Source organism: Nipponia nippon, unplaced genomic scaffold, assembly GCF_047370975.1.
Source record: "Nipponia nippon isolate SJK-2023a ecotype South Korea unplaced genomic scaffold, ASM4737097v1 scaffold_1, whole genome shotgun sequence".
Taxonomy (NCBI): Eukaryota; Metazoa; Chordata; class Aves; order Pelecaniformes; family Threskiornithidae; genus Nipponia; species Nipponia nippon.
This window is the reverse complement of record NW_028262290.1, coordinates 38669819-38691875: the sequence shown is the minus strand read 5'-3', so window position 1 is coordinate 38691875 and position 22057 is coordinate 38669819.

Sequence of the window (22057 nt, the reverse complement as noted above, 5' to 3'; positions counted from 1 at the left end):
AGAGGAGTCTCTGTACATTGATATCCACGGGCTCAGCATGCTGTAACGTATGTGAACCATGAAGACCTCTGAACACCAGATCTTCATGTCCTTCAAATGACCATGGTGTCGGCCAGGGAGAGACTGGTATGACTCGCACAAGATCTCCAATAGAAACCTGAGAAGACAATCAAGTGTTGCTTTTGAAATTATCACCAAAACCTCACAGAAAAATATTCCTCCTAGTTTATAATTGTGTGACTTTTTTTTTTTTTAGTCCGTAAAATGTGTATGTTGCAGTCGTTCTGGAGAGAACAGGCAATTCCCTTTCCCTTAAATATACTTCCCCTCACTGCTGTAATGTAACTAAATGAGACTATTTCATGCCTCCAAAAAAGCCCAGCCACAATATGAAGGTTTAATCAATAGACTTAATTTAATTCCGTAATGATGAGCTAACTCTCTTCAGGGCCTAATTTTCTGTTCTCTACAGATAGTAGAACCCAACTTTTTGTTGGCGCAACTGTTTACATACAATGAGACACAAATTTGTTTATAGAAATTGATTAATTAGAAATCCATTAAAGAAATATAAATTGTAAGAGTAATTAAAATTAAAGCAACACTGGTTTTGCTTGAGTAGAATCTTGCATCCATAATTTCAATGTGCTTTTTAGAAGGCAGATAATTACTACTACATTTCATTCTCTCTCCTCTTTTCTCCATCTTCTCTCTTTTTTTTTTATTTTTCAGGAACCACGTACAGAATAGATTTCTGCAGATGTGCTCACAGTCTGAGATATTCCACAGGACCTTCTAATCACGTAGACTACTTCTGAGAATAGCTTTTACTCACGATGTAGGAGGCATCGGAAAGAGGTATCAAGACAGTTCTCTCTTAAATATTTATTCAAAACCTAACAGTGATTTGTAGCAGAAACATGTTCCTTACTCTCAGTTCCAACCAGTCCAAACTATGCATGAAAGCTTATACCTGTCTGATAATTTGACAGGTTTCACACATAGAATACAACATTTTATTGAATCCATCTGAAATTGTGTCTTAAATTCCTACTCTCTTTGAACAGGAAAATAAATGGTTCCTTGGAATAAAAGTTTTCAATGATGAAGAACTCAGACAACAGTTTTACTGTAGGTTCTGTGTCATGAATAAATAAATATATAAGGATTTTGTGAGTAACTGTGTTTCCTCTGCATTAGTCTTTTATTGTAGTGAACTGTGAAAGTGAGAAATAGTAGAAGGGAAATGAACATGTTCCCCTCCTTCTCCAAATGTGGAAATTCATCATGTATTTTGCGAGATGAGACAAGTACACAAACAGTTGAGGGTGAGTCAGCACTGCACCCATCCAACAGAGGAGGCCAGCCACGTACACGCCTGGAGAACAGATCTTAGCAGTGCACACAGACACAAGTTGTAACAAGGGAAATTGCAATAAGATATCAGAAAACAAATGTTCACTGTGAAGGAGGTCAAACACTGGAACAAGTTACCCAGAGAAACTGTGGAACCTCTGTCCTTAGAGATACTCAGATGTGTCTAGACAAGGTACCTAATGCAAATAGCCTTGCGTTGAGCGGGGTTTTGGACCAGATAGATGGCCTTTTGAGTTAATTTCCTTCTTAAAATTCTCTGTGCCTTTTTATGAGTCTACAGAGCTACCTTACAAGTTGCTGGAAAGAGGAAAGCTCTACCCCAACACTTACAATAAAGTTTCTTTAAAAAAATCAGTAACATCACCTCTTCCTTGAGTCATTGTGAAACAAATGAAAATGGTGTTTTGTAATGGAGCAATCTGCCTATAACCTGTGGTTATGTCCACAAAGTTTATTGTAGTTAGGAGGAAAATGAAGTTGAAGCCAAATTACTCACTGCTAATGCTTGAAATAAAAAGAGGACTGAATAGGAAACAAGAAAAAAATACAAAACCCTCTCTTTCTATCATACTCTGGACACACAGCCCCATAGTGAGACTATGATGAGAACACATGACTCATGATGACCACCTCTGGGATTCTTTTTTTTTATGAGAATGGCACCTGATCACAGATAATGGCATTCATGTTTAATGATAATTTCACCAAATGGGCTGCTTTTACCTTCTTTTTTCTCTTTCTATTTTCCTTTAGGGAAATTCTGCTCATCAGCAAACAAATCTGCAAACTGGATGGCCTGATACAAGACTGCATGGGTGCTCTCTTTTTCTTTCATCAATAAACATTTAACAAACTTTAACACCTTAATATACCTTTGAAATGCAAAATAGGTATTTATGTTATAGGCAGTTGTTTTACCTGAGCCAGAGATAACTAATTGTTCCTCCTGGGATTGTTTCCAACATAAGCCTTATTCTGAAACATGTTTGCCTCATTTGCAGTCTGGTTCCTTTGTCTGATAATGTGCTAATGACTGTCATGGATGGGACTATTCACCTGAACGTTGTTGAATGTCGTGTAAGAGCTTTGGTCTTGTCTCTTTGGTTTGGATCTTCCTTGGCTTAAGCTAGGTTACAACTGAACAAAAATGAAAACTTTCTTTTTAGGATCACAGTCTGGCAGACTTATTCACATTGAATAGCTCTTTGCTTCTCCTAAAATGTAGAAACTCTTAGTTTGTTCTGCAGAAGTTGATCTGCACAGGACAAGGTGCGAGGTTAGAGCTTGAGGTGGGACATCTGGCAAGCAAGTGTGGCACAGTACAGCACTCTAAGAAATCATTTAGAGTGAAATTATTTGTGATTTGCTTTATGCACAGAGGTCTTTCTGCATAAAAATTTCAAGAATGGCCTCACCAGGTACTTGAGGAAACAGCTAAAGCACTGAGATTTTATTTTCATCACATTTGTCTTAGAAGCATATTAGAAGCATATTTAGAAGCATATGGATTTAGCATGCTAACTGATACAGAAGTTATGTTTAAACTCTTTAGTATTCAAGACAATAGTTATCAAACTTTTATTTTAATTTTCTGCTAATGAAAGGGAGTGGATCATATACGAGAACAGACAGAAAGATGGGAAGAGGGAACATGCAGAAAATCTTAGCAAAAAATATTTCTTAAATAGGGAAAGATTAATTAAGCTGCTAGCCCAAAAGAATAAAGAAATCTGGCAATGCCACAGCAAAGCAGCATCAGAGATGTATACTAGGAATCAAAATCAAAGGTTGTTTGTATGTCCAGTGTAAAATAAGCTATTCTTATGAAAGTAACAAAACTATAGAATGTGCCTGTGAGTATCTTGAGTTCGATATACAAATTCATACTGCAATACCTTTTTCCATTTAAATGTCATTAGTTCCTACACTGCATTTCTGAATTTATCCTTTATGCATAATAACCAGGAATTATCTGAGAAGACCACACAATCATAGAATCATAGAATTGTTTAGGTTGGAAAAGACCTTTAAGATCATCAAGTCCAACTGTTAATGCTGATACATCCCACTAAGTTCCTGATCAGGAGGTATTTACCAGGAGTTCGATTAATCTCATCTGAGCATTATCCACATCTAAGCAGTCACTCTAGTAACTGGAGAGAATCTAGCTTTTCCAGGGCATGTTTTGTCTGGTGTCTAGAACAAGTACTTCAGAATAAAATGAACCCCACTGAAGTATGACTTATCCAATCTGTTTCTGTTAGGATAGCAGGATTCCCCTCCTAGCTAGGGGAATCTGACACCTAATCTAGTTCTCTTCAATGACTTCAGAGGAAGTCTACACAACTGTTTGAGATTAAATGCCTGACTTTCAGGTGACTGAAGTATCTGCATATGTTAGTAAATATCCACCAAATACTATTCCAAGAAAATTGTCATCCTAGCAGTTGTAGCAAATCCAAGTTCTGTTTCCAGAGCAAAACTCAGTATATCCTTAACATGGGGTTATTAGCATAAAAAATATGCTACAGCTGAGCAAAGTAACGTAAAGAGGGAAATAATTTAAATTTTGCCAGGAACCATATCCAGGTTTTGCATTACTCTCTCAGTCCCCTAATGCATGGAGCCCTCTCCAATATGTCTCCTGTCCCAGTTGCCACCTACTGCAATGACTGGCAGGCAGCAATGGCTCCATATGGCCTTTTCATTTCTTATTGTCATTTCTGGCATGAGTCACACTAATTTTTGGCCCACCAGAAAGGTGTGGCTGTGCTGGTGTACAGCAGCAGGGCAGGAAGAGCTCACTTCTGTGCATGTTGAAAAGACCCCTCGTTCTGGTCAGAGTCACACTGGGCATCTGTGATTGAGCAGGATTTGTGAAAAGCCTTGGATCCACTTGCTCTGGTGTCCTATTCACTGCCTTTAAAAGATAAAAGCAAATTATTAGCAGTAGCAGTTCTACTATATTCTATGTTCATCCCCATAATAGCCAGATATCAAATTATTATCCAGGTTTCAAAAATTGCTCGAAAGACTTAACTGTCTTGTTTAATTTAGCTGGCATACTTAGGTTGACTAAGAATAACTTTTAGCATTTAGTAGAATAAAACTTACTTTTATGGGGCATGGGAAAAATTGATCCCAGGCATTGACAAACAAAGGAATGTATACAGGATCACCACGCACACAGTAAATTCTCAGTCTGCAGTTGGCCTTGTAATAGTGGACTGCTGCTGAGAAGTCAAGGTCATTTCCAGTGTGTTAATCTCAAAGCATCAGGACAGGATCATGCTTTTAGTCTGGTAAATATGGAAAATCCACATAGTTGTGTGGGTAATTAAAACATTGGGTGCCTCACTGGTCATTCCTAACTCAGTTATCAGCAAGAATCTCACTAATCATAAGTCAGGGATGAGTCTGTGCATGTGCTGTACATGTAGCTTTCTGCATATGTCTGCACATCATTTCACAGGAAACTATTTCACACTACACCAGCTTGGTGAGTAGCTGTTGTTCACACCCACCAAGAAATAAGTACATGTGAGAATAATACCTTTACAACTTTGAAATGTCCTTAGACAGACTTTTAATCTCCAGGCCATCAACCTGCTGTGAACTCTCCTCCTGACTTTTCACACTTACAGAGAACGGGAGTCAAGCAACACACCATAAGGCAATATGAAAAGACAGAAAAATTCTGGGAAGTGCAAAATTAAGTGTAAATAAAAATATGTCATCTTTTAAAAATATGTGACTGTTTCATCATATATTTAAGCATAAGTGTGCATACACTGATATAAATTGGATTAGTAAATCAGATTGCAATGCTCAAAATGCAAGATGATACTGATGCATTCTAACAATAGTCTTCAGTTCCATCTCCTTGGTGTCTGCTCCATATGTCATGGCTGGCACAAAACCACCAGTAGTTAAAACACCTGTGTTTCCACAGATTTCCTCCTAACGTTAAGTTTAACCTCTGAAGGCCTTTTCATTCAGTCTGCTACTATTATTTGTATATTGAATGAAATATATATCTCACTTAGCAAGGATATAGCACAACAAAGTCCTTGACCTCAGGATCTTTCAGCTGAAGGCCTTGATATGGTGCTAGTATAAACCTTGATATCAACACCAGTTGATCATTTTTAGAGACAAAAATAAAAGGAGAAAAACAAAGGCAACACCTACTTACCTGCATCCTTTTAAAGAGGGAAGATACAAAAAGGAAGGGCAGATCATGCCAAGCAGGAGAGTTAGTATCTAATGAAAACAGACCATAACATTTGCAAATCTTGTGTCTCGATTTATCTTTTTCTGGTTTTGTTATCTGCTTGTTGAGGAAATGGTCTACTGGTCCATGATATGGAGAAATGGTTACTGGCAGGTGAAAAGCAACAATGTGAGTTAAGGATGGATTTGAATTAAGAGGGTCTTGATGGTCAGCAGAGAGGAGGCAGAGGTTGTTTCAAGGACATGGAAAAGCTCACACAAAGGATGATGGGAGAAGTGCATGGGTGGAGGAATGAAGTAGGAAGCACATTAGTAATAGTAAACCAGGAACAGGAGAAGAGAGCAGAATCCAACAATTTGGACATGAAGAATCATAGTCTTGGAAAAGACAAGGATTTAAAAAGAAAAGGGAGAAACCTGAAGTAATTGTCAGTGTTTTATGGCCTTTAGGAAACTGGGAGAAGGAGGGGAGGTGGGAAGCAGAATATTTTGTACATCAAACAAAAGTGACCACAGCATCAAGAAGAGAAAAAATCTGAGGCAATGGAAGTGTTTCGGTGAGAGAATTACTGAAGAATTCAATTGAAGAGTTAAGTAGCTAAAAAAGCAGCCTTTAATTTCAAGAAAATAACTTGTGGGAGGTGGGTGGGCATATGTGACCATGTCAGGTTAGCTTAAAACCTAAATTTCTGCCTGTGAAGACAGGGTTTTACAAACCTTCCTTTCTTACTCTTCTTGGAGGGAGTGTTCTCTGTTCCTTAGTTTGCTATAAAGGAGATAATCCTTGATCATAAGACCCTTGATCCTAAGACCCTTGATCCTTAATATCGTTGGGATTCACAAAATCTGAGGGGTAACTTCATTGACTTTAACAAGTTAACATTGGTTTTCCAGGTGAATGTTTCACTTTTTTGAGTTTACTTACACAAGACAGCAGAGAGTTGAAAATATGAGTACTGACCAAGGTCAGCCAGAATTTTGTTTTTCCAGACACTACTAAATGCCCCAAATTCTTCAGTTTCCTCATTTCCTTTTCCTCTAAAACTGCATCATAACACAAGCTGCATCCTGAGCAAGCATGTCTCCCTAGATGTAGCAGATGTATATTACTTTCTAAACAACTCAGTTTACTCAACCTTCTGTCTAGAATGGATCTCTTCTTCCTTGTCACTGTTGTCAGTTGAATCCTCCTCGTCTGGATACCAGAGGAAGTGAACAGAACAACTCTGCACACAGTGCACAGATGGGGCAGCCCATCCAATTTAATTTTAAGAAGTCAAAATGGCAGTTGTTCTCACTGGACTTTGGATATTTGCAAAGAATGCCGCTTGGTAGGACAGTTTTGGTTTACTTTAAACTATTCACAAAAATTTCACTCTACAATTGCCTGCAACAAAATGTCACCTCCCCATAAAGAACGATTAAGACAGGCAACACTGAACTTCACAAACAGGCTGTCTGACAATCTTGCTCTGTCAATACATGCTAGAGAATCATCATCCAAACAAACCAGACAAGCTGTCTCTTTTGACATCTGCTCCTGTTTCAGTACATGAATTATCCTCTTGGGTTATCCCATTTTCAGCTGCTTCAGCACGGATGCCATCTCATAATTTACCTATTCCACCAATTTATCCATCTTTCAACCGTATGCATAAGTAAAGGAATAAATAGTATAGAAAGAATAGCTAGAGAAACATTACTGACATTTTCTGGGATGACAAATATGTAAAATGGGAGCACAGAGGTCTATGGGTTGACATGGAATTCTTACAAATTCCATATGTGCCCTTAATAAAATGTTTTAAGCAATGAGTACTAATAGTTTGTGAGTATGTGAAGCTGTAAGATTATTCTGTTTATTATCATTGCACTAGTAATGAAAATCCTGCCCCCCTCCTTTTGGCATCTTTCTTTAAATTAAATAGTAAGGATTCTGAGCAAGGAGAGCATCTCTCTATCTCTTTGAACAGTTCCAGGGAATGGAGTTTCAGTCTCATGGTGGCTTCTAGGTTCTACCGTATTATGGACAGTAATAATTACCTTCTTTCAAATCCTGCTCCAATGCTAGCAATTCTGTCTGCTTGCTGAGCCTTTTAAAGGGTCATTCAGGTATTTTGTGTGCATCTCAGTACCATGATACACTTATGTTGCCTCTTAAGAAAAGTAAGGCATTTCTTCTTCACGACCATCATCATATAACAACTGGGGAAGTACTGTGATTCACATAAGCTGGGCTATTAGATGAAGGGAAAGTCTTAAATGTCTTTAATAAAGTGATTGATAGACTTTCACCATGAAACAAAAACATAGAGCTGGATAAGAATATCTTGGCTAAGACAAGCAGAGAATCTGATATTTGCAGACAGCTCAGCCAAATCAATCATAATAAGATTGAGAGGAACAGAAAGATTCCACATAAAATTACACAGGCAACACTTTTGCATACTAAGAAGTAACATTCTACGGAAGTAGAGTGATAGTTTTTCTTAGGGCATGATTTGGCTCAGAAGGATGGAGAATCTGTGCATGATACAGATGAAAAAGGTTTAGAGATTCCTTTAAATTATCATCATCCCCAAAAATGCGCAATGTACAAAGTGATGGCGGTTTCTCCCTTATCTGAAAAATGAACCAGGATCATTGGTCCAGACCTGTGTGGGTTCTGCAGGGCTAGTTAGCTCAATGGGCATTAGCTGCTCACTACATTCACAAAGAACCAAACCTAAGCTAACAGAACAGGGGAGGCACCTGAAGGAGCCAGATCAGGTCTGGGGGATAAAGTATATTTGTTGAAAGGGTCCAAAATTAAAAGCTTGTATTTTTAGCACAACACAACATGCCTCACAAAAGGCACTGACATGTCAAGTTACCCCTAGATGACACAGCAAGCAGGGCTGTTAATAAAAAGTATTTTTTTGACCAGTATCAAAAAAATCCTTGACCATTTTGCAAATATTTCTGAATATGAAGTTAATAGATAAGCAAAGGTAGTGAACTGGTGAGTTTCCATTGCAGCATACATTAACATTTTGCAAGGGGAAAATGTTACAAATGTACAAGTGCAAGCAGTAGTCCTCGGCAATAGCCTTGCCAGAAGAGTGACCCAGCTGGAACGTCTTATCAAGAGTGCTGCTCACTATGCAGCAAAAAAATTTCTCTTCGCATTTAATGACACTCAGTCAGCTGACTGATGTGTTGCTGTCATTTTTCGCTCTTATATCCATTCAGTTTTCTTATTCTGTAGGGCAGTAAAGTTTGGAAAACACTGAGAGCTTCAAAAATTCTCCTTTGTGCTTTGCAGGAGGCAAAGTTTGTCTTCTGTCTTATTATCCTTGAAGTAGCTCTGCAGGAGCTAGGGTACCAGCACCACAATTATATTTGGCCAGTGACCACTCTCAAATGAAATGAAGATTCCACAGCTGGATTAAGAATAGAGAGTTCAAGAGATGCTTTGCAAAGCAAATCCAATGAGAACCAATACTGGTCTATTTTTTTTTTCCAGCTATCTTTACAATGAAATGATATCTATGTAGCAAAACTACTTTCATTTACATACACTGTACTCTTACAATCATCACAGACTTGGAGGTGAAAACGAAGTTGCCACAAACGTTTCTGCTTCAGTAACTGTAAATTCCAGCAAATGTAATTAATTCAGCAGCAAAAAAATTCAGCTTCCTACAAGGTACCAGTGATGGAGAAGTAAGAACAGAAAACATATCCAATGCAGTCACTGAAACTTTAGGTCCCTGTGATGAAGCATTTTAATTTATAGCAACCTATTGTTTAGGATATTTCCTTTGATTGGAACAATCAAAGAATTTCTATACCGAAAATTTAGTAATACTGTCAGATTTTAAATGTAACCAAAGACCAGTAAGATGTTGGTCTTTATTCCCTGAGAATTGATACAAATTAGATAAGAGAAGATGTGATTGGTTTGGTTGCGAAGAAGCCAAACACTAAAGTTAAATAAATAATTGTGTAAAATACTGTCTGTTTTCCAGAAAAGAAATGAATGTTTATAACCTTTATTTTACTATTTCTAACCTTTTCCTCAATCTCAACATATTTCAACTTCAAAACCCAGGACCTACCACTGCCTAGAGCTCATCTTCCAACCATTGAGAAGAAGAAAGAGAGTATTAAGCCTGGAAAGTGGAGCAGGGTTGGCAGATAATACAGTCTCACCTGACTCCTCAAAACGCAGTAATCTCCACAGCACATGAAAGAAAGATTCAGCAGGCTGTGACTGCAGAATGCATGAAAGAAAGGGCCCTGAAGAAGATCCTCTAGAAGTAGCCAAGGGGTTCAAAAGTAGGATTATTTAGTAGTTTAGTAGGAAATGTTCCCATGAGTAACAAAGATTCAAGTGCACACAAAACCACATTTGCACGGAGGAATGGACCAAAGTCGTAAGTGGACCTGGCTTAGTCCAAAAGCAAGGATGTGAGTTCAAGTCCACCTCTATGAGTTGGTGTTACTATAAGTTTTGCTGTAGTTCCCAAGACGCACAATCCCAGCAAAAGTCTTGATTGTGTTGTTACCGAGAGGACTGTCATTATCAATACGAAAGGGTGTCAGGGTTTCTGAGATGCAGTAGCAGCTTCTAGATGGCAATACAAGTAACCATCTTAATTTTCATGTTATGACCCTCTCTATTTAAAATTAAATTTTTAAAACGTGAAGTGATGCATTGATTTTTTTTTTTCTCCCCAGAAGTTACTTGTGTCTAATTTCTTGATTTGATTTTTTTTCTTTTTCTTGTAGATGGGGAGATTGGGCCAAACAGAGCAATACAGCAGAGATACCACTAGTATACAACCAAATTTCCAAAGCAAGTCACCCATAGGCAGCAGAATGCAAGTACCGTTGGAACGAGGATTGATACACCTGATATACCTGATATACAGGACTTCCTTATTTTCTTGACAGAGAGCATTTACTACCCATACCCACAGGTATGAGCCAGTATTTTCCAGACAACTTCCAATATAGAGCTCAAATGACTGTTTAATGAGTTCCTACAGGTTCAGCAGTGCTACCATGTAAGATAATGTCTTACCATTCTTTAACATCCACCATTTATATTGATATCCTCTTCTTCATTCTCTTATTACTAAGAGATTCTTATTCTTGCAATTGCAGAGCAAAACCAATTCATGGAGTTAGCCTGGAACAAACCCCACAGATAAAACGCTCCTTTTATTTTATTTTTTCTCCTTCTCTACAAGACAGTTAACCAGTTGAGTATTCTTCACACTCCTTTATTATTATTTTTCCCCTGCAAGGACATAATTCCATCCAACACTAAGCATGCCTTACAGCGTGAAATAGGATCACAACCAGAGCAACACGGGATTCAGAGTTACAATGGAAGTACTGAAGCCACGCATCTGATTTTAGCCGCCTGTGTTTTAGAAGGAGGGTGACATTGTCAGATGAGGATTTCCCATTAGTGAGAGACAATTTCATTAGACATACAGACAGCACATTATTCCAGCACTGAGCCACAGTGCAACAAGGAGTCCATTCTGCCCTCATAGAGAGGAGTACAAATAATATGAGGTCAAACAGAGTTGTACTGGTGCGCAAACTGGTCTGATATCAGAATGGAGCAAAACTTTCATCAATATCTGTGTTTTTACCCCGTTGGGTACAAACGTTTCTACATAACCTGCACATAAACTGCAAATGTTCTAGTACAGAGGAGCTCATTATTTTATAGCATTGCTTGCCTACTGCCATTCCCAAAACTTCTGGGCTGCTTTCTTGGCAGTCAGTACACCTGGAGGTCTTATTTAGCATTCATTTGAATGAATCACATTTTGGAAAAGGTTGTGAAAGGCAACAAGAGTTTTTCTCTTTTCTTGTGAGCCAGGACATAGATTCTTGGACTGCTATGTGGGTTAAATGAGAGGTTTTTTTCCATGCAGTTATAAATGATGCAGAGCAATCAGTCTGCATCAAAACTAGAAAAGTAATTCTCTTCTACTGATCATTTTACAAATTACATGGGTCTCTTTCCAGGAGGCAGTGTATGTTTCCTTATTTCCAGTTGGTGGTCTCTTGAAGACAGTGTATGTGCAGTAGCTCTGGAGCATGTTCTGAACTGTGTGTTAGCCCATGTGTCCAATGGCAATCTCTCACAAAACAGATTTCCTCTCTTAGACATTACAATATGTAGTTTTTAATGTTCTATTTGATGGTAATATTTAAAATTGAAAAACCACAAGGTCAGGCCTGTTTTAGGTTTTCATGCATCTCCAAAAAGAAAACAGGGAATATGAACAAATAAACGCACAGGGAAATATACAGGCACGTATATTCTGACTTTAATCTGGTTTGAACAATATAGCCAAATACGATGCCACTGTCCTTAGTATAATTCAAAATCCAGCCTACAACTTATGATGAATCTTGCATATTTATTTAATTGCTACTTCCCTTTTATATCACTGAATAAATCTTTAATTTTTTCATTCCTCCCAAGATAAATCTCTGTTTAGAGAACTTTATAGTCAGTCTTTACATAAAATGAAAGTTTGCTTATCTAAATCCAAAATTACCATTTTTAGCACCATTTAATATTCTAGTGATTTTTAACCTGTTAAACTACAAATCTGATATATTTGCAACTTTCATTTTGATACTAACAAAGAACATTAGTAACATGAACCTAGGAACATGTTATTACAGTGGAAAAGGGGACAGACCAATAAAAGTTGTCATTCCTTACACAAAAACTCTGCCTTAGGAAGGTTAATGATCATCTCCTCCTGCATGTGACACGTAGTGTTATAATGAAAGTGCCTTGGTACTAGAGGTTTAGAGTACTGTACACAGCTCTAGCAAACAGAATGAATAATTGAAATCCAGTGCTTTTATGCTTCACTGAAAAAAAACAATATTTCATGGCACATAAAGTTATTCAGCTTATTTGCATTAAGGTTGAATGATCACCGCTGACCAAAACAGAAGCAGTGATGGTACCTTGATGTAAGTGGTGAAGAACATTCATAAATATTCTTAGGAAGCAAGATGTACCTGCATTTAATCAGTACTTATTAAAATTTTATTCCCTATAGTTATTCAACAGGATCTGTGGTATAAAAACATAATTACAAAAATCAGATTTGAGCTCATTTGACAACAGAAGGGTTTTATGGTGACCTATCTCCAAATGTTCCTATTTGTAATTAAATGCAGCGATCAGCAGTAAGGATTTTGAAGCTGTTTTAGTAGTTCCGCTATTCTGCTTAACATGTGGCACCCGTAATAATTAAAATGATACTAACACATGCACAATTTTATGGCCCTTATGGTGCAACCCATTATGCCAAATAAGGGCCTCTGTTTTCACAGCATACTGCACATGGTCTCATTACACCCACTTTTCTTTTCCTGTCTTCACACTAACAACTGTTAAAGTGAATCAACACACGAAACGTACTATAACAGCTTAGTGTTTATGATATGTGTGCTGTTAGTCAGTGAACAGGAAAATCTAAACATTTACTGTTTATGTAAAGAATAGCGTTAGTGTTAGTGAATTGCTTGGGTCTGCTTACTTTATTATCTAGATCACAAACATAATGACGGGTGTCAATGGTACCTATATTTTCCCTTTGCTTTGCTCTCCTGTGTAGATGTCTATAAGAATTAGAGGAACTTCACATTTGCAGTTCTTGAAATGTTTTCTGTTAAGTAGTTTTCCTTTTATGCATTAAAGAGGGAGAAAAATATTTCTGTCATAAACTCCCCCCATTAAAAAAATATTTCCATAAATTTTCTCTTCTTCTTCAACATATTGTGCTTGGATCAGCTTGATGTATCCAAGGTGTTAGAAAGTTAGTTACACAATTTTCCTGTGGCACCTCAGGAAATTCTACAAGAAACTGGGAATTTGAGATTAGTGCTTTTTTTGTCATGAATAATTTTGCAATTACGCAGCTACTCAAAGACCTCCTACACTCATTTTACAGTCATCAGTTCGGAATGGCTTTCAGTCTCTTGGTCTGGGATTCATTCCAAGGGAAGTCCCATAGGTGGGACACCAATGGATTGGACTAAATCTATCCTCTGCATTTCATATTACAGCTTTGTGTGAACATTAGTTGAAAGTTCATATAAAGAGTAACAACCTGTCCTTTCATTTCCCCCCCTTTTCCCCTGTGGACTGCCACTTAATCCTAACAGTTTCAGGAATTTGCTGTGTTATCATCAGTGATAAGGGGAAACCACAGCCCCTGAATGAGAATGGCAGAACAACTCTACTGATTTCAAAGACAAAGTGAAAATAATCACAAAATTACAGTGTTTGGGCTCCAGTTATGATGAAAATAGAAAAATCAACCAGAAAATAGTAAAGTGTGTAATATATAGGGGCCACATACCCATTAAAATGCAGCTTTAAAAAAAAGTACATCTGGAGCCATAAGGTTTTGAACAGCAGCAGCAGTGCCGTAATGCAGGAAAATGGAGTAAAAGCCAGCATTGGACTACTTTCACCCTTGTCTTCATGCCCACTGGTGAGTGATACTGGGCAGAAAACTTGCAGTTTTGCTCTCTGAAGATTCAGGAGGAGGACGTGACTGAGGGAGATGTGGGGGAGAGGACCAAGGCAAAGCAGGACAGTATCTGTAATGTTGTAACAACTTCTCCTTGGCCTACTCTGAAACAACCTTGCCAAAAAAAAAAAAAAAAAAAAAAAAAAAAGGCACCCAAATCACTGATATTAAAAAAGACTAAGAAAAAAAAGCACCTGATAATTACCTTCTGTCTGAACTTGAGGAAAGTTGAGTACCACGATCCCTTTTTCTTTGATTAAAATGAATGTTTGTGATCAGCATTACTATTTACTACCCCATGATCAAAAACAAATAACCCACTTTGTTTGTTTCTTACTGCAAATGAATTAAATTAGACGCCATTAGGAGCACTAGCTGTTTATATCCTTGTTTCAGCAGTGGTAGTATTTGAAGTTTCCTGCGGTAAGTTCATTACTCGTATTTTGTCCAGAATTAGTGAAGCGTGCTGAAAATTGCTAATGACAGATGTTTCTCCACTCTGTCACACTTCTTGTATCATTTGATTTGGAAAGCAACATACGGTGTTCTGCTCTATCAGTATGTCACAGACTGTCTGTAAACAGCTGGTCATAACTCAGTTCAGTGAAAACCATTACTTTCCAATGAAGTGCTGGACACCCTCCAAATTGCATTTTGGCATGGCCTGAGCTGCATAATGCACAAAGTTCTTCTGTTCTGAGGTTACCTAAGGAAGGATTTTTCTCCCCTTTCCACTTGTTTAGTGTGTTTCAGGAAACAAAATATCTTTTAAAATGGTTAGATAAGGGATGAACAGCACAGGAAATAAAAATGCTTTTTCTTCTCTCAGGAACCCATAAAAGCTGTGACTGGTGCTGTGCTAAAAGCAAAAAAAAAATGCAACCCTACCTCACCATTTCTGTTTGTGCCTCAGGTTGAATGGGGTGTATTATCGGGGTCAGGGCACACAAGATGATGACAGATTGAAATGTCTCCTATCAAATAGTTGTGGCATTCTAACACTGCTATGACTATGGGGCTATTCCACAGCTCCTAATCACAATGAATCCTATTAAAAACATCTCCCTGCGGTTTATGCGTTGGTCAGATGCAAAGAAATCCATTTCACTTATGCATGTGAGAAGCACAAAATACAGAGGACAGATTTAATGCCACACACATGGGGATATAAGGTACAATTTGCTGTTTCTTTCTAACAAAACCACTGCCTTGGTTGTTTTTTGATATGATATGTTATTAGCATATATTTAACTGAATATGTATCATTCATTTCATGAATACGAGTATCCATTTCTGTGACATAGATATGTTATTTATAATGTAAGTATAAAGCATTTAGACGGTATATTTTAACAACTGTATTTAATTGACAATGATTACCACATATTATATTTAAACGAAATCTTTACTTAGCTGCTCTTGGTTTCAAGTATGACAGTAGGAAAAGGCATCAAAGCCACCTGTGATCCCTGGAGACTTCTGCAATGCTTGTACATTACCAAGTGAAGAGCATCTTTCCAACTATTATAAAAGGATGATTTTCACATTTAAATTTAGGGCAATAGAACAAACATTTGCAATCAAGAATCATGAAAGCCAAAGATCCCAGTGGAAAGGGGTAGAGAGAGATCTCATGTCAAGATATCCAACTATTCCTGCAGCCTATACCAAGGTTAACATCAGAAAAGATTGGGAAAAACCCAGCATTATCAAATAAAGTTGGATTTTCTAACATTTGATAAGATAGCATTCTGGCCTGTTATCAGATGTTATCAAAAGTTGTCCTGGAAGAGGAACCCACTGATAAAAAAAAACCTGTCATACAGAGAAATAAATTTTCCAGAGTATTAAGCCACTGAGAAAAAAATTACATCTCAGTGCCTCTTTTATTTCTTGAAATGCATCAATCTATAGGAATAACAAGCCCATTACATTAGGTAAATTTTGATTTTTTTTTTTTTTTTTACATGTTGAACACTGATGAACAGATGGGCTTTAGTGAGATATAGTCTTACAGAAAGTGTTCAGCTGAGTTTTGTTGAAGAGGATGCAGCTTCTCCCTTGGTGTAGGACTTTTACTGAAGTTGGAGTATAAGCTTACTTAGATGATTTGAAGGAATCTACAATGAGAAAAAAGAAAGTCACAAAAGTCTCTAGCCCATTTTTATACCTGTACTACATTACTTCTGCAGAGGAACCACACAAAATATTTCACAGGCCAGTACAAAAATAAGGCCCCTGTCCTTAAGAATTTATTATATCAACAAAATAAGTAGCAAAGGAAGAAAAAGGTCATATAGCAACAACAGAAAAAACAGAGCAGTTGAGTTTTACCATGTGTTAACACAATGACTTCTGATAAGCTACTGGCATCTGTTGATTTAAAGAAAAAGTTTTCCAGTTACTATTTAATTGAACTCAGTAAGTAGACAGGGAAATTTACATTGTCAAAATTTAAAATAAATAAATTCCTTTTCCCTTGTCAATAAGTGGGTACCTGTTGTTCATCATTACACATGCTGTCTAGAGCAGGGTTATTCACTCCTACGGTTTTTACCTTATTAGAAAATGTCAGAGGTTTTTCATTTGGCTTGGTATCCTATCCCACACAATAGGTCAGATATATCCTCTAGCTTATGTTATAAGTTATAACTTATAACTTATGTTATATAATGAAATCTAATTAAGCAATTTCACTTTCTTTTACAGCTATTTTCCTGTTAATTTTGCGACTGTGCCCTCTGGCCCAAGCAAACTGCTGTAACATTTGTAATCCAAAACCGTTGTAATTTGTGTTCATCTCTTCCATCAAAAATAATTAGTCATATAGTTTTGTGAATTTTCACCAAACTTGAGTGTTGGACAAAATATTTAATTGTGTTTTTTGAACTGCAGTAAGCTTGTTTCAGCATAGAAATTCAGTTGTATCAATAGAAAAAGGCTCAACATTCACAAAATGTAAGAGGAGAAGATGCTACAAACTCTTTCTTATGCTCAGCCCCCAATGTGCACCAGTCAGAAGCATAAATTCATTCAGTGGTAAGAAGTAACAACTGATTATGGCAGATTTACATGTTTGTGCAAACGAAATCAAAACCAAGCATGAACACCCAACTGAAGGTCTCTTATTGTTTTACTGAACCATCCCCTAGTCTGCCCACTTAACTCCTTGGATTTCTGGCATTCTCCCACTTATTTAACCCTCTGGGAACAACCATGTTCTCCGAGAGTACTGAAGAGAGATCATTCAACAGCAGTAAATGCAAAAGAACCTGATGACTGAGCTGTCAAACCATTGCCTGAGAGCTCAGCAGCTCTCTCTTGCACGTTACCTCCTAGCTTGACTAAAATAACCTCCAATGCTACAGTATCACTGAGTCTCCATAAGTTTTGATCTAACTAGGCTGAACACATTTAGGTAGCCAGTACTATACATTACTGGGCTGAGTTTCAAGTTCTTTGTTCACCATATGGAGGCAATCATAACAAGACACAAAAGCATGCAGAGTAAGGGGGGGGCTGTCTCATATCTCCAATAAAATTTTGCCAAAGTGTGTCAATCTCAGCACAAGTTGCAAAGACACATAAAAAGGAAACATATTCATGAGTGCACCACAACAAGGCAAAGCTCGGATGATGTTGATACCAAAACAGAGGTCTTTGTTGGGTCTGTTGATCAAAGCAAGATTCTATAACAGATTGGCTTTGTGAAAATGGAAATAACCAGTCAAAGTAAATTTCAAAATAGATACTGGAGCTAAATACATTATCATCATTCTAAGCACATGCAAAATTAAGATTGACCTCCCAGTACTAAAAGCAAAACCTAAGTTTTCCTCATAAAACAATCACAAAAAGTAGACAGGGCATAGAAACTACGAACTCATACTGGCACAAGATATCTGTTGAAAGATATAAGATGAATGAAGCGGTATAACTGTCTACAAAACAGTGTTCAAAAGCTATTCTGTATCTGATGAGGCAGTTAGCAATCTGGGAGGCTCTAAGAATATAATGTATCACAGTTGCAGAGATTTCAGTGTGCCATCAAAATGCTTGCTCTGTTAGTACTAAGAGATAGAGTCTGAACTTGAGTGAATGATAAAGTGAGAAGTTACTGGGCACATTCACACATCAATTGGCTGGAGTAGTAGTTATGTTGCCATAACAAAGCCAACAGTTAAAGATTGTCAAAATCTATAAGATTCCAACATGATTATCAAATATTATCATTAGCCAATAATGACAGCTGATATGGAGTAGACCCTGACACTCAAAAATATTGTGATTTCCAAATGCAAGCCGTAAGTAGTACACACTGAGGAAGAGTCACCAAACTGAGCAACTTCCCATGCCTTCCTGGTATCTGCCTACACGGATGACTGGTTTTCAGACTTGTACCAGTCTTGAAGGTCACAGTCTTACAGGGGTAGATTAAGTCTTCACATTTCTTGTCTTAAGTCTTAATTTCTTGTCGTAAACAAGCATTTATAACCCAGAATGCTACATACACATAATCCCCACAAAAATGTCCCTTGCTCCAAGAATGTATGAGCTTAAATTTTAACTCAGTAAGGGGGTGCTTGCAATCCTTTAATACAGAAAAGAAAGTAATTTTGCATTTGTCATGTCTTTGGAAGTTTTGATTGTCCAAAGCACTCACATATTTGATTCAATGTTGTGATTCAAAACAACTTTTTGAATGCCAGACATTTGCCATTCAGCACTACAGTATGTACCAAACCAGCAAAAAAAAATCTTAAAGAGGAGACTGATGCAAAACAAAAAGTCCAAGAACAATCCAAAAAATGACATATGTATATTAGCTCATATTTTTGGAGCATGTCTAACTATGAAAGTTGTTGAAGAAGATTTTGACCTAACCTTCCATTTATACTAGGAGAACAAACTACATGTGACAGATTCTACTCATGTTATTTAATGCTCTAGGGGAAAACTCAGATAGCATGGCACTGAGTGTGGTAAAGAACCTGAACGGACTAGAGCAACTTTGAAAGACATTTGAATTGCTTCTATCATAACCCTTAACCACAGATTTTTATGCAGTAGCAGCTCCAGTGTATCCTAATCACCCTGTGAATGTAGGCATTACCAAAAAAATCCAAAAGATGAACAGCACACAACAGGGATCTGACTGCTTTACTACAGTGGAAATGCATATATAATTCTTGCATTCCCCTCCTGGGATTATGAGGAGGTCAGATGCATGAAGTTGTCAGGTAAGATTTTCTCTTGTCATTATGGCACTGTCTGAAACAAGCAATACTTTTCTCTTTATAAAATACTAGTGCATTTTTCCATAAATTATTTGTACATTTTATTTAAAAACTGTGAAATGGTACTTGGCCTAAGAAAGGAAGAGTAACTCCTTTAGTAGTAACCCATATTCAGTACATTAGGTTTTATCCCTTTATACCCTACATTTTTAAAGAATAATGAAAGAATTCAATTTCAGTTGTGGAGGAAAGCATGATGAAAAATCTGACAGCAAATATTTATTTTTGCCCACAAAGTGAATGAGTTGTCTTATTCCTCCTTACATTGCAGAATACTGTTTCAAGGGCGATCGCATTAGGCTGTTTCGTTCCCTCCTTAATTACTGTTCCATACAGTTATAAAGAGCAGACAGAAGGTGAGCGGAAAATGACAAAACAAGTTTATTCTAAAGTCTAACATAAAACACTACAGGCTAAATATGTACAGGGAATTACACGAACAAGTGTTGAACTATATACACATGTTATAACAGAAGGAAAGACATTTTATACATGCAAAGAAAATCTTCCCAAAATAACTTCAGCAAAAATGCCTACTTATCCTTATCTAAACTAATGATCTAAGAGGTCTCAGCAGTAGCTTTCTCTGGAGACTAACATCTTCCTGAAAGTAGTCTTTTGGTGGCTTCCCAGGCTAAAGAGGGTTTCCAGCAAGCTTCTCTTCTAATCTATCCTCTCAGTCCTTTTAGCAACCCTATAGTACCCAGGTATTGGTACCCGGGTAAGGCTGTCTCATCTCTAGATGTGCAGGAAATATATATCTGAGTTTGCCAAGCTGCACTGGATCCTGCCTCAGAGCAACCAGTTGTACCAGCTGGTCTCTTCAGGCACCTTTCAGTCCTGTGTTTCAATTATTCCGTTGTCCCTCGTAGATTATCCAAACTCATTTCAACTCAGTGAGTCACAGCAATCAACCAACCTCTTAGGCTGGATTCCTGATACAAAATAAATGTTACAAGACTTGGACTATCAGATACAATGATGCATTGAATCTGCCACCCTCAGTTTCCATAGAGATGCCATATGGATGTCTCCTCTGGTTCGCCGGTCCCCAGCTAGAGCGGCATTCACATCACAGAAAGAAAACTGTACTAAATCTATGCCTTGTCTACACATACAAAGCAAAGTTGGTAGGATCATTTAATATTTGCTTTCTTTTGTTCAAGAGTGGAAGATCTTCACACAGTTTTGACTATAGTCCAAAATACTTTAGAAAAAATAATCATAAACTAGCAGTACTAAGGTGCTCCACTCAAAAACTGAATCCAGAAAACCCATCGATTCATTTTACATGAACTATTAAGCTTGGGAAATGCAATCTCTAAGGCACAAAATAAAATTATAGAAGATTGCTTGAACAGGAATGAGTTAGTGATTCTCCAGGCTAAGGCAGCCTTTGCAATGACATCTCTGGTTTCAGTTCCTACATTTGAATCCTCTTTCCAGATGTAATTCTGCCAGACGGTTGGAATAGGACCCCGGTCTGGATTAGACACATCCGATATCTTACGTGATCAAGTTTTCAGAAAAAGGACTCCAAAAGACCTCAGAAAATGGAGCAGAGCACTTTGCAGTGAGCAAGGTGGGAATATGTTATTTTAAGGAAAGTTTATTTTTAAACTCCATCAGATTTGGAGCTAGAGCTATGCCTTAAAGCATGAGACTTTTATTTCTCAAAAAAAGTGCTTACATGCTTAATATGACTGTAAGTATAGTTCGTATCTATAAACATGAATCACCTAAAATCCTAAATTCTTACACTTATTAATATCCTGCACTATCATAATGCTCTGCACATAGGTCAGCTGTGAGTGATGCAGAGAAGTCCTTTATGTCACATTCAAACGCATCACTCCTCAGATTTGTTAGATCTCTTTTGCTATTATGAAGAAAGGAAAATGTGAATGTCTGGTTCACCTTCTCTTAACCATTCATGACTTACAGATCTCTAACATTTTTGCTTCCATTCACCTTCTCTGAACAAACCCAGGCTTCCCTTCTCTTCTCAGATAGAAGTTTGACATAATAATTTTCCTCATTTATCCCAAGATCTTATATTTGTCTCTAAGATCTTTTTTGTAATAAGCTTTATCCACTACCTTTGTGGTAAGGTGCATCAAGTGATATATATTTATATGTGATTTTACAATGTTTCCCCTTTTTTCTCTTACAATTATTTATATGTGACACCATTTTCTTTTGCTATAATAGTATATCAATATCATACATCAAAGAGAAATTATAATTCTTATTATTCTTTGCAGTATACATGACTTCACATACATCAACACTTAGTTCTAGTAGTTTAAAATCAGTATTTTTCATAAGTCTTCTCAGATTAAACTATGCTTGATTACTTGTCCATACTTGATTAATCCAAATACCACCATGTTACTTACAAACCACGCCACCTACTCTCCAAATCTTGCCACAGGACTGAAAGTAGATCTGACCGAGGCATGGGATGAAGCCCAAGGGAAAAAAGCAATCCATATAATAAAAGATGGCATATTAATGCCTGCCCTTGAAGGTGCCACAGCTTGCCAGACAGCTTTAATTCTGACATTCAAAATTCTA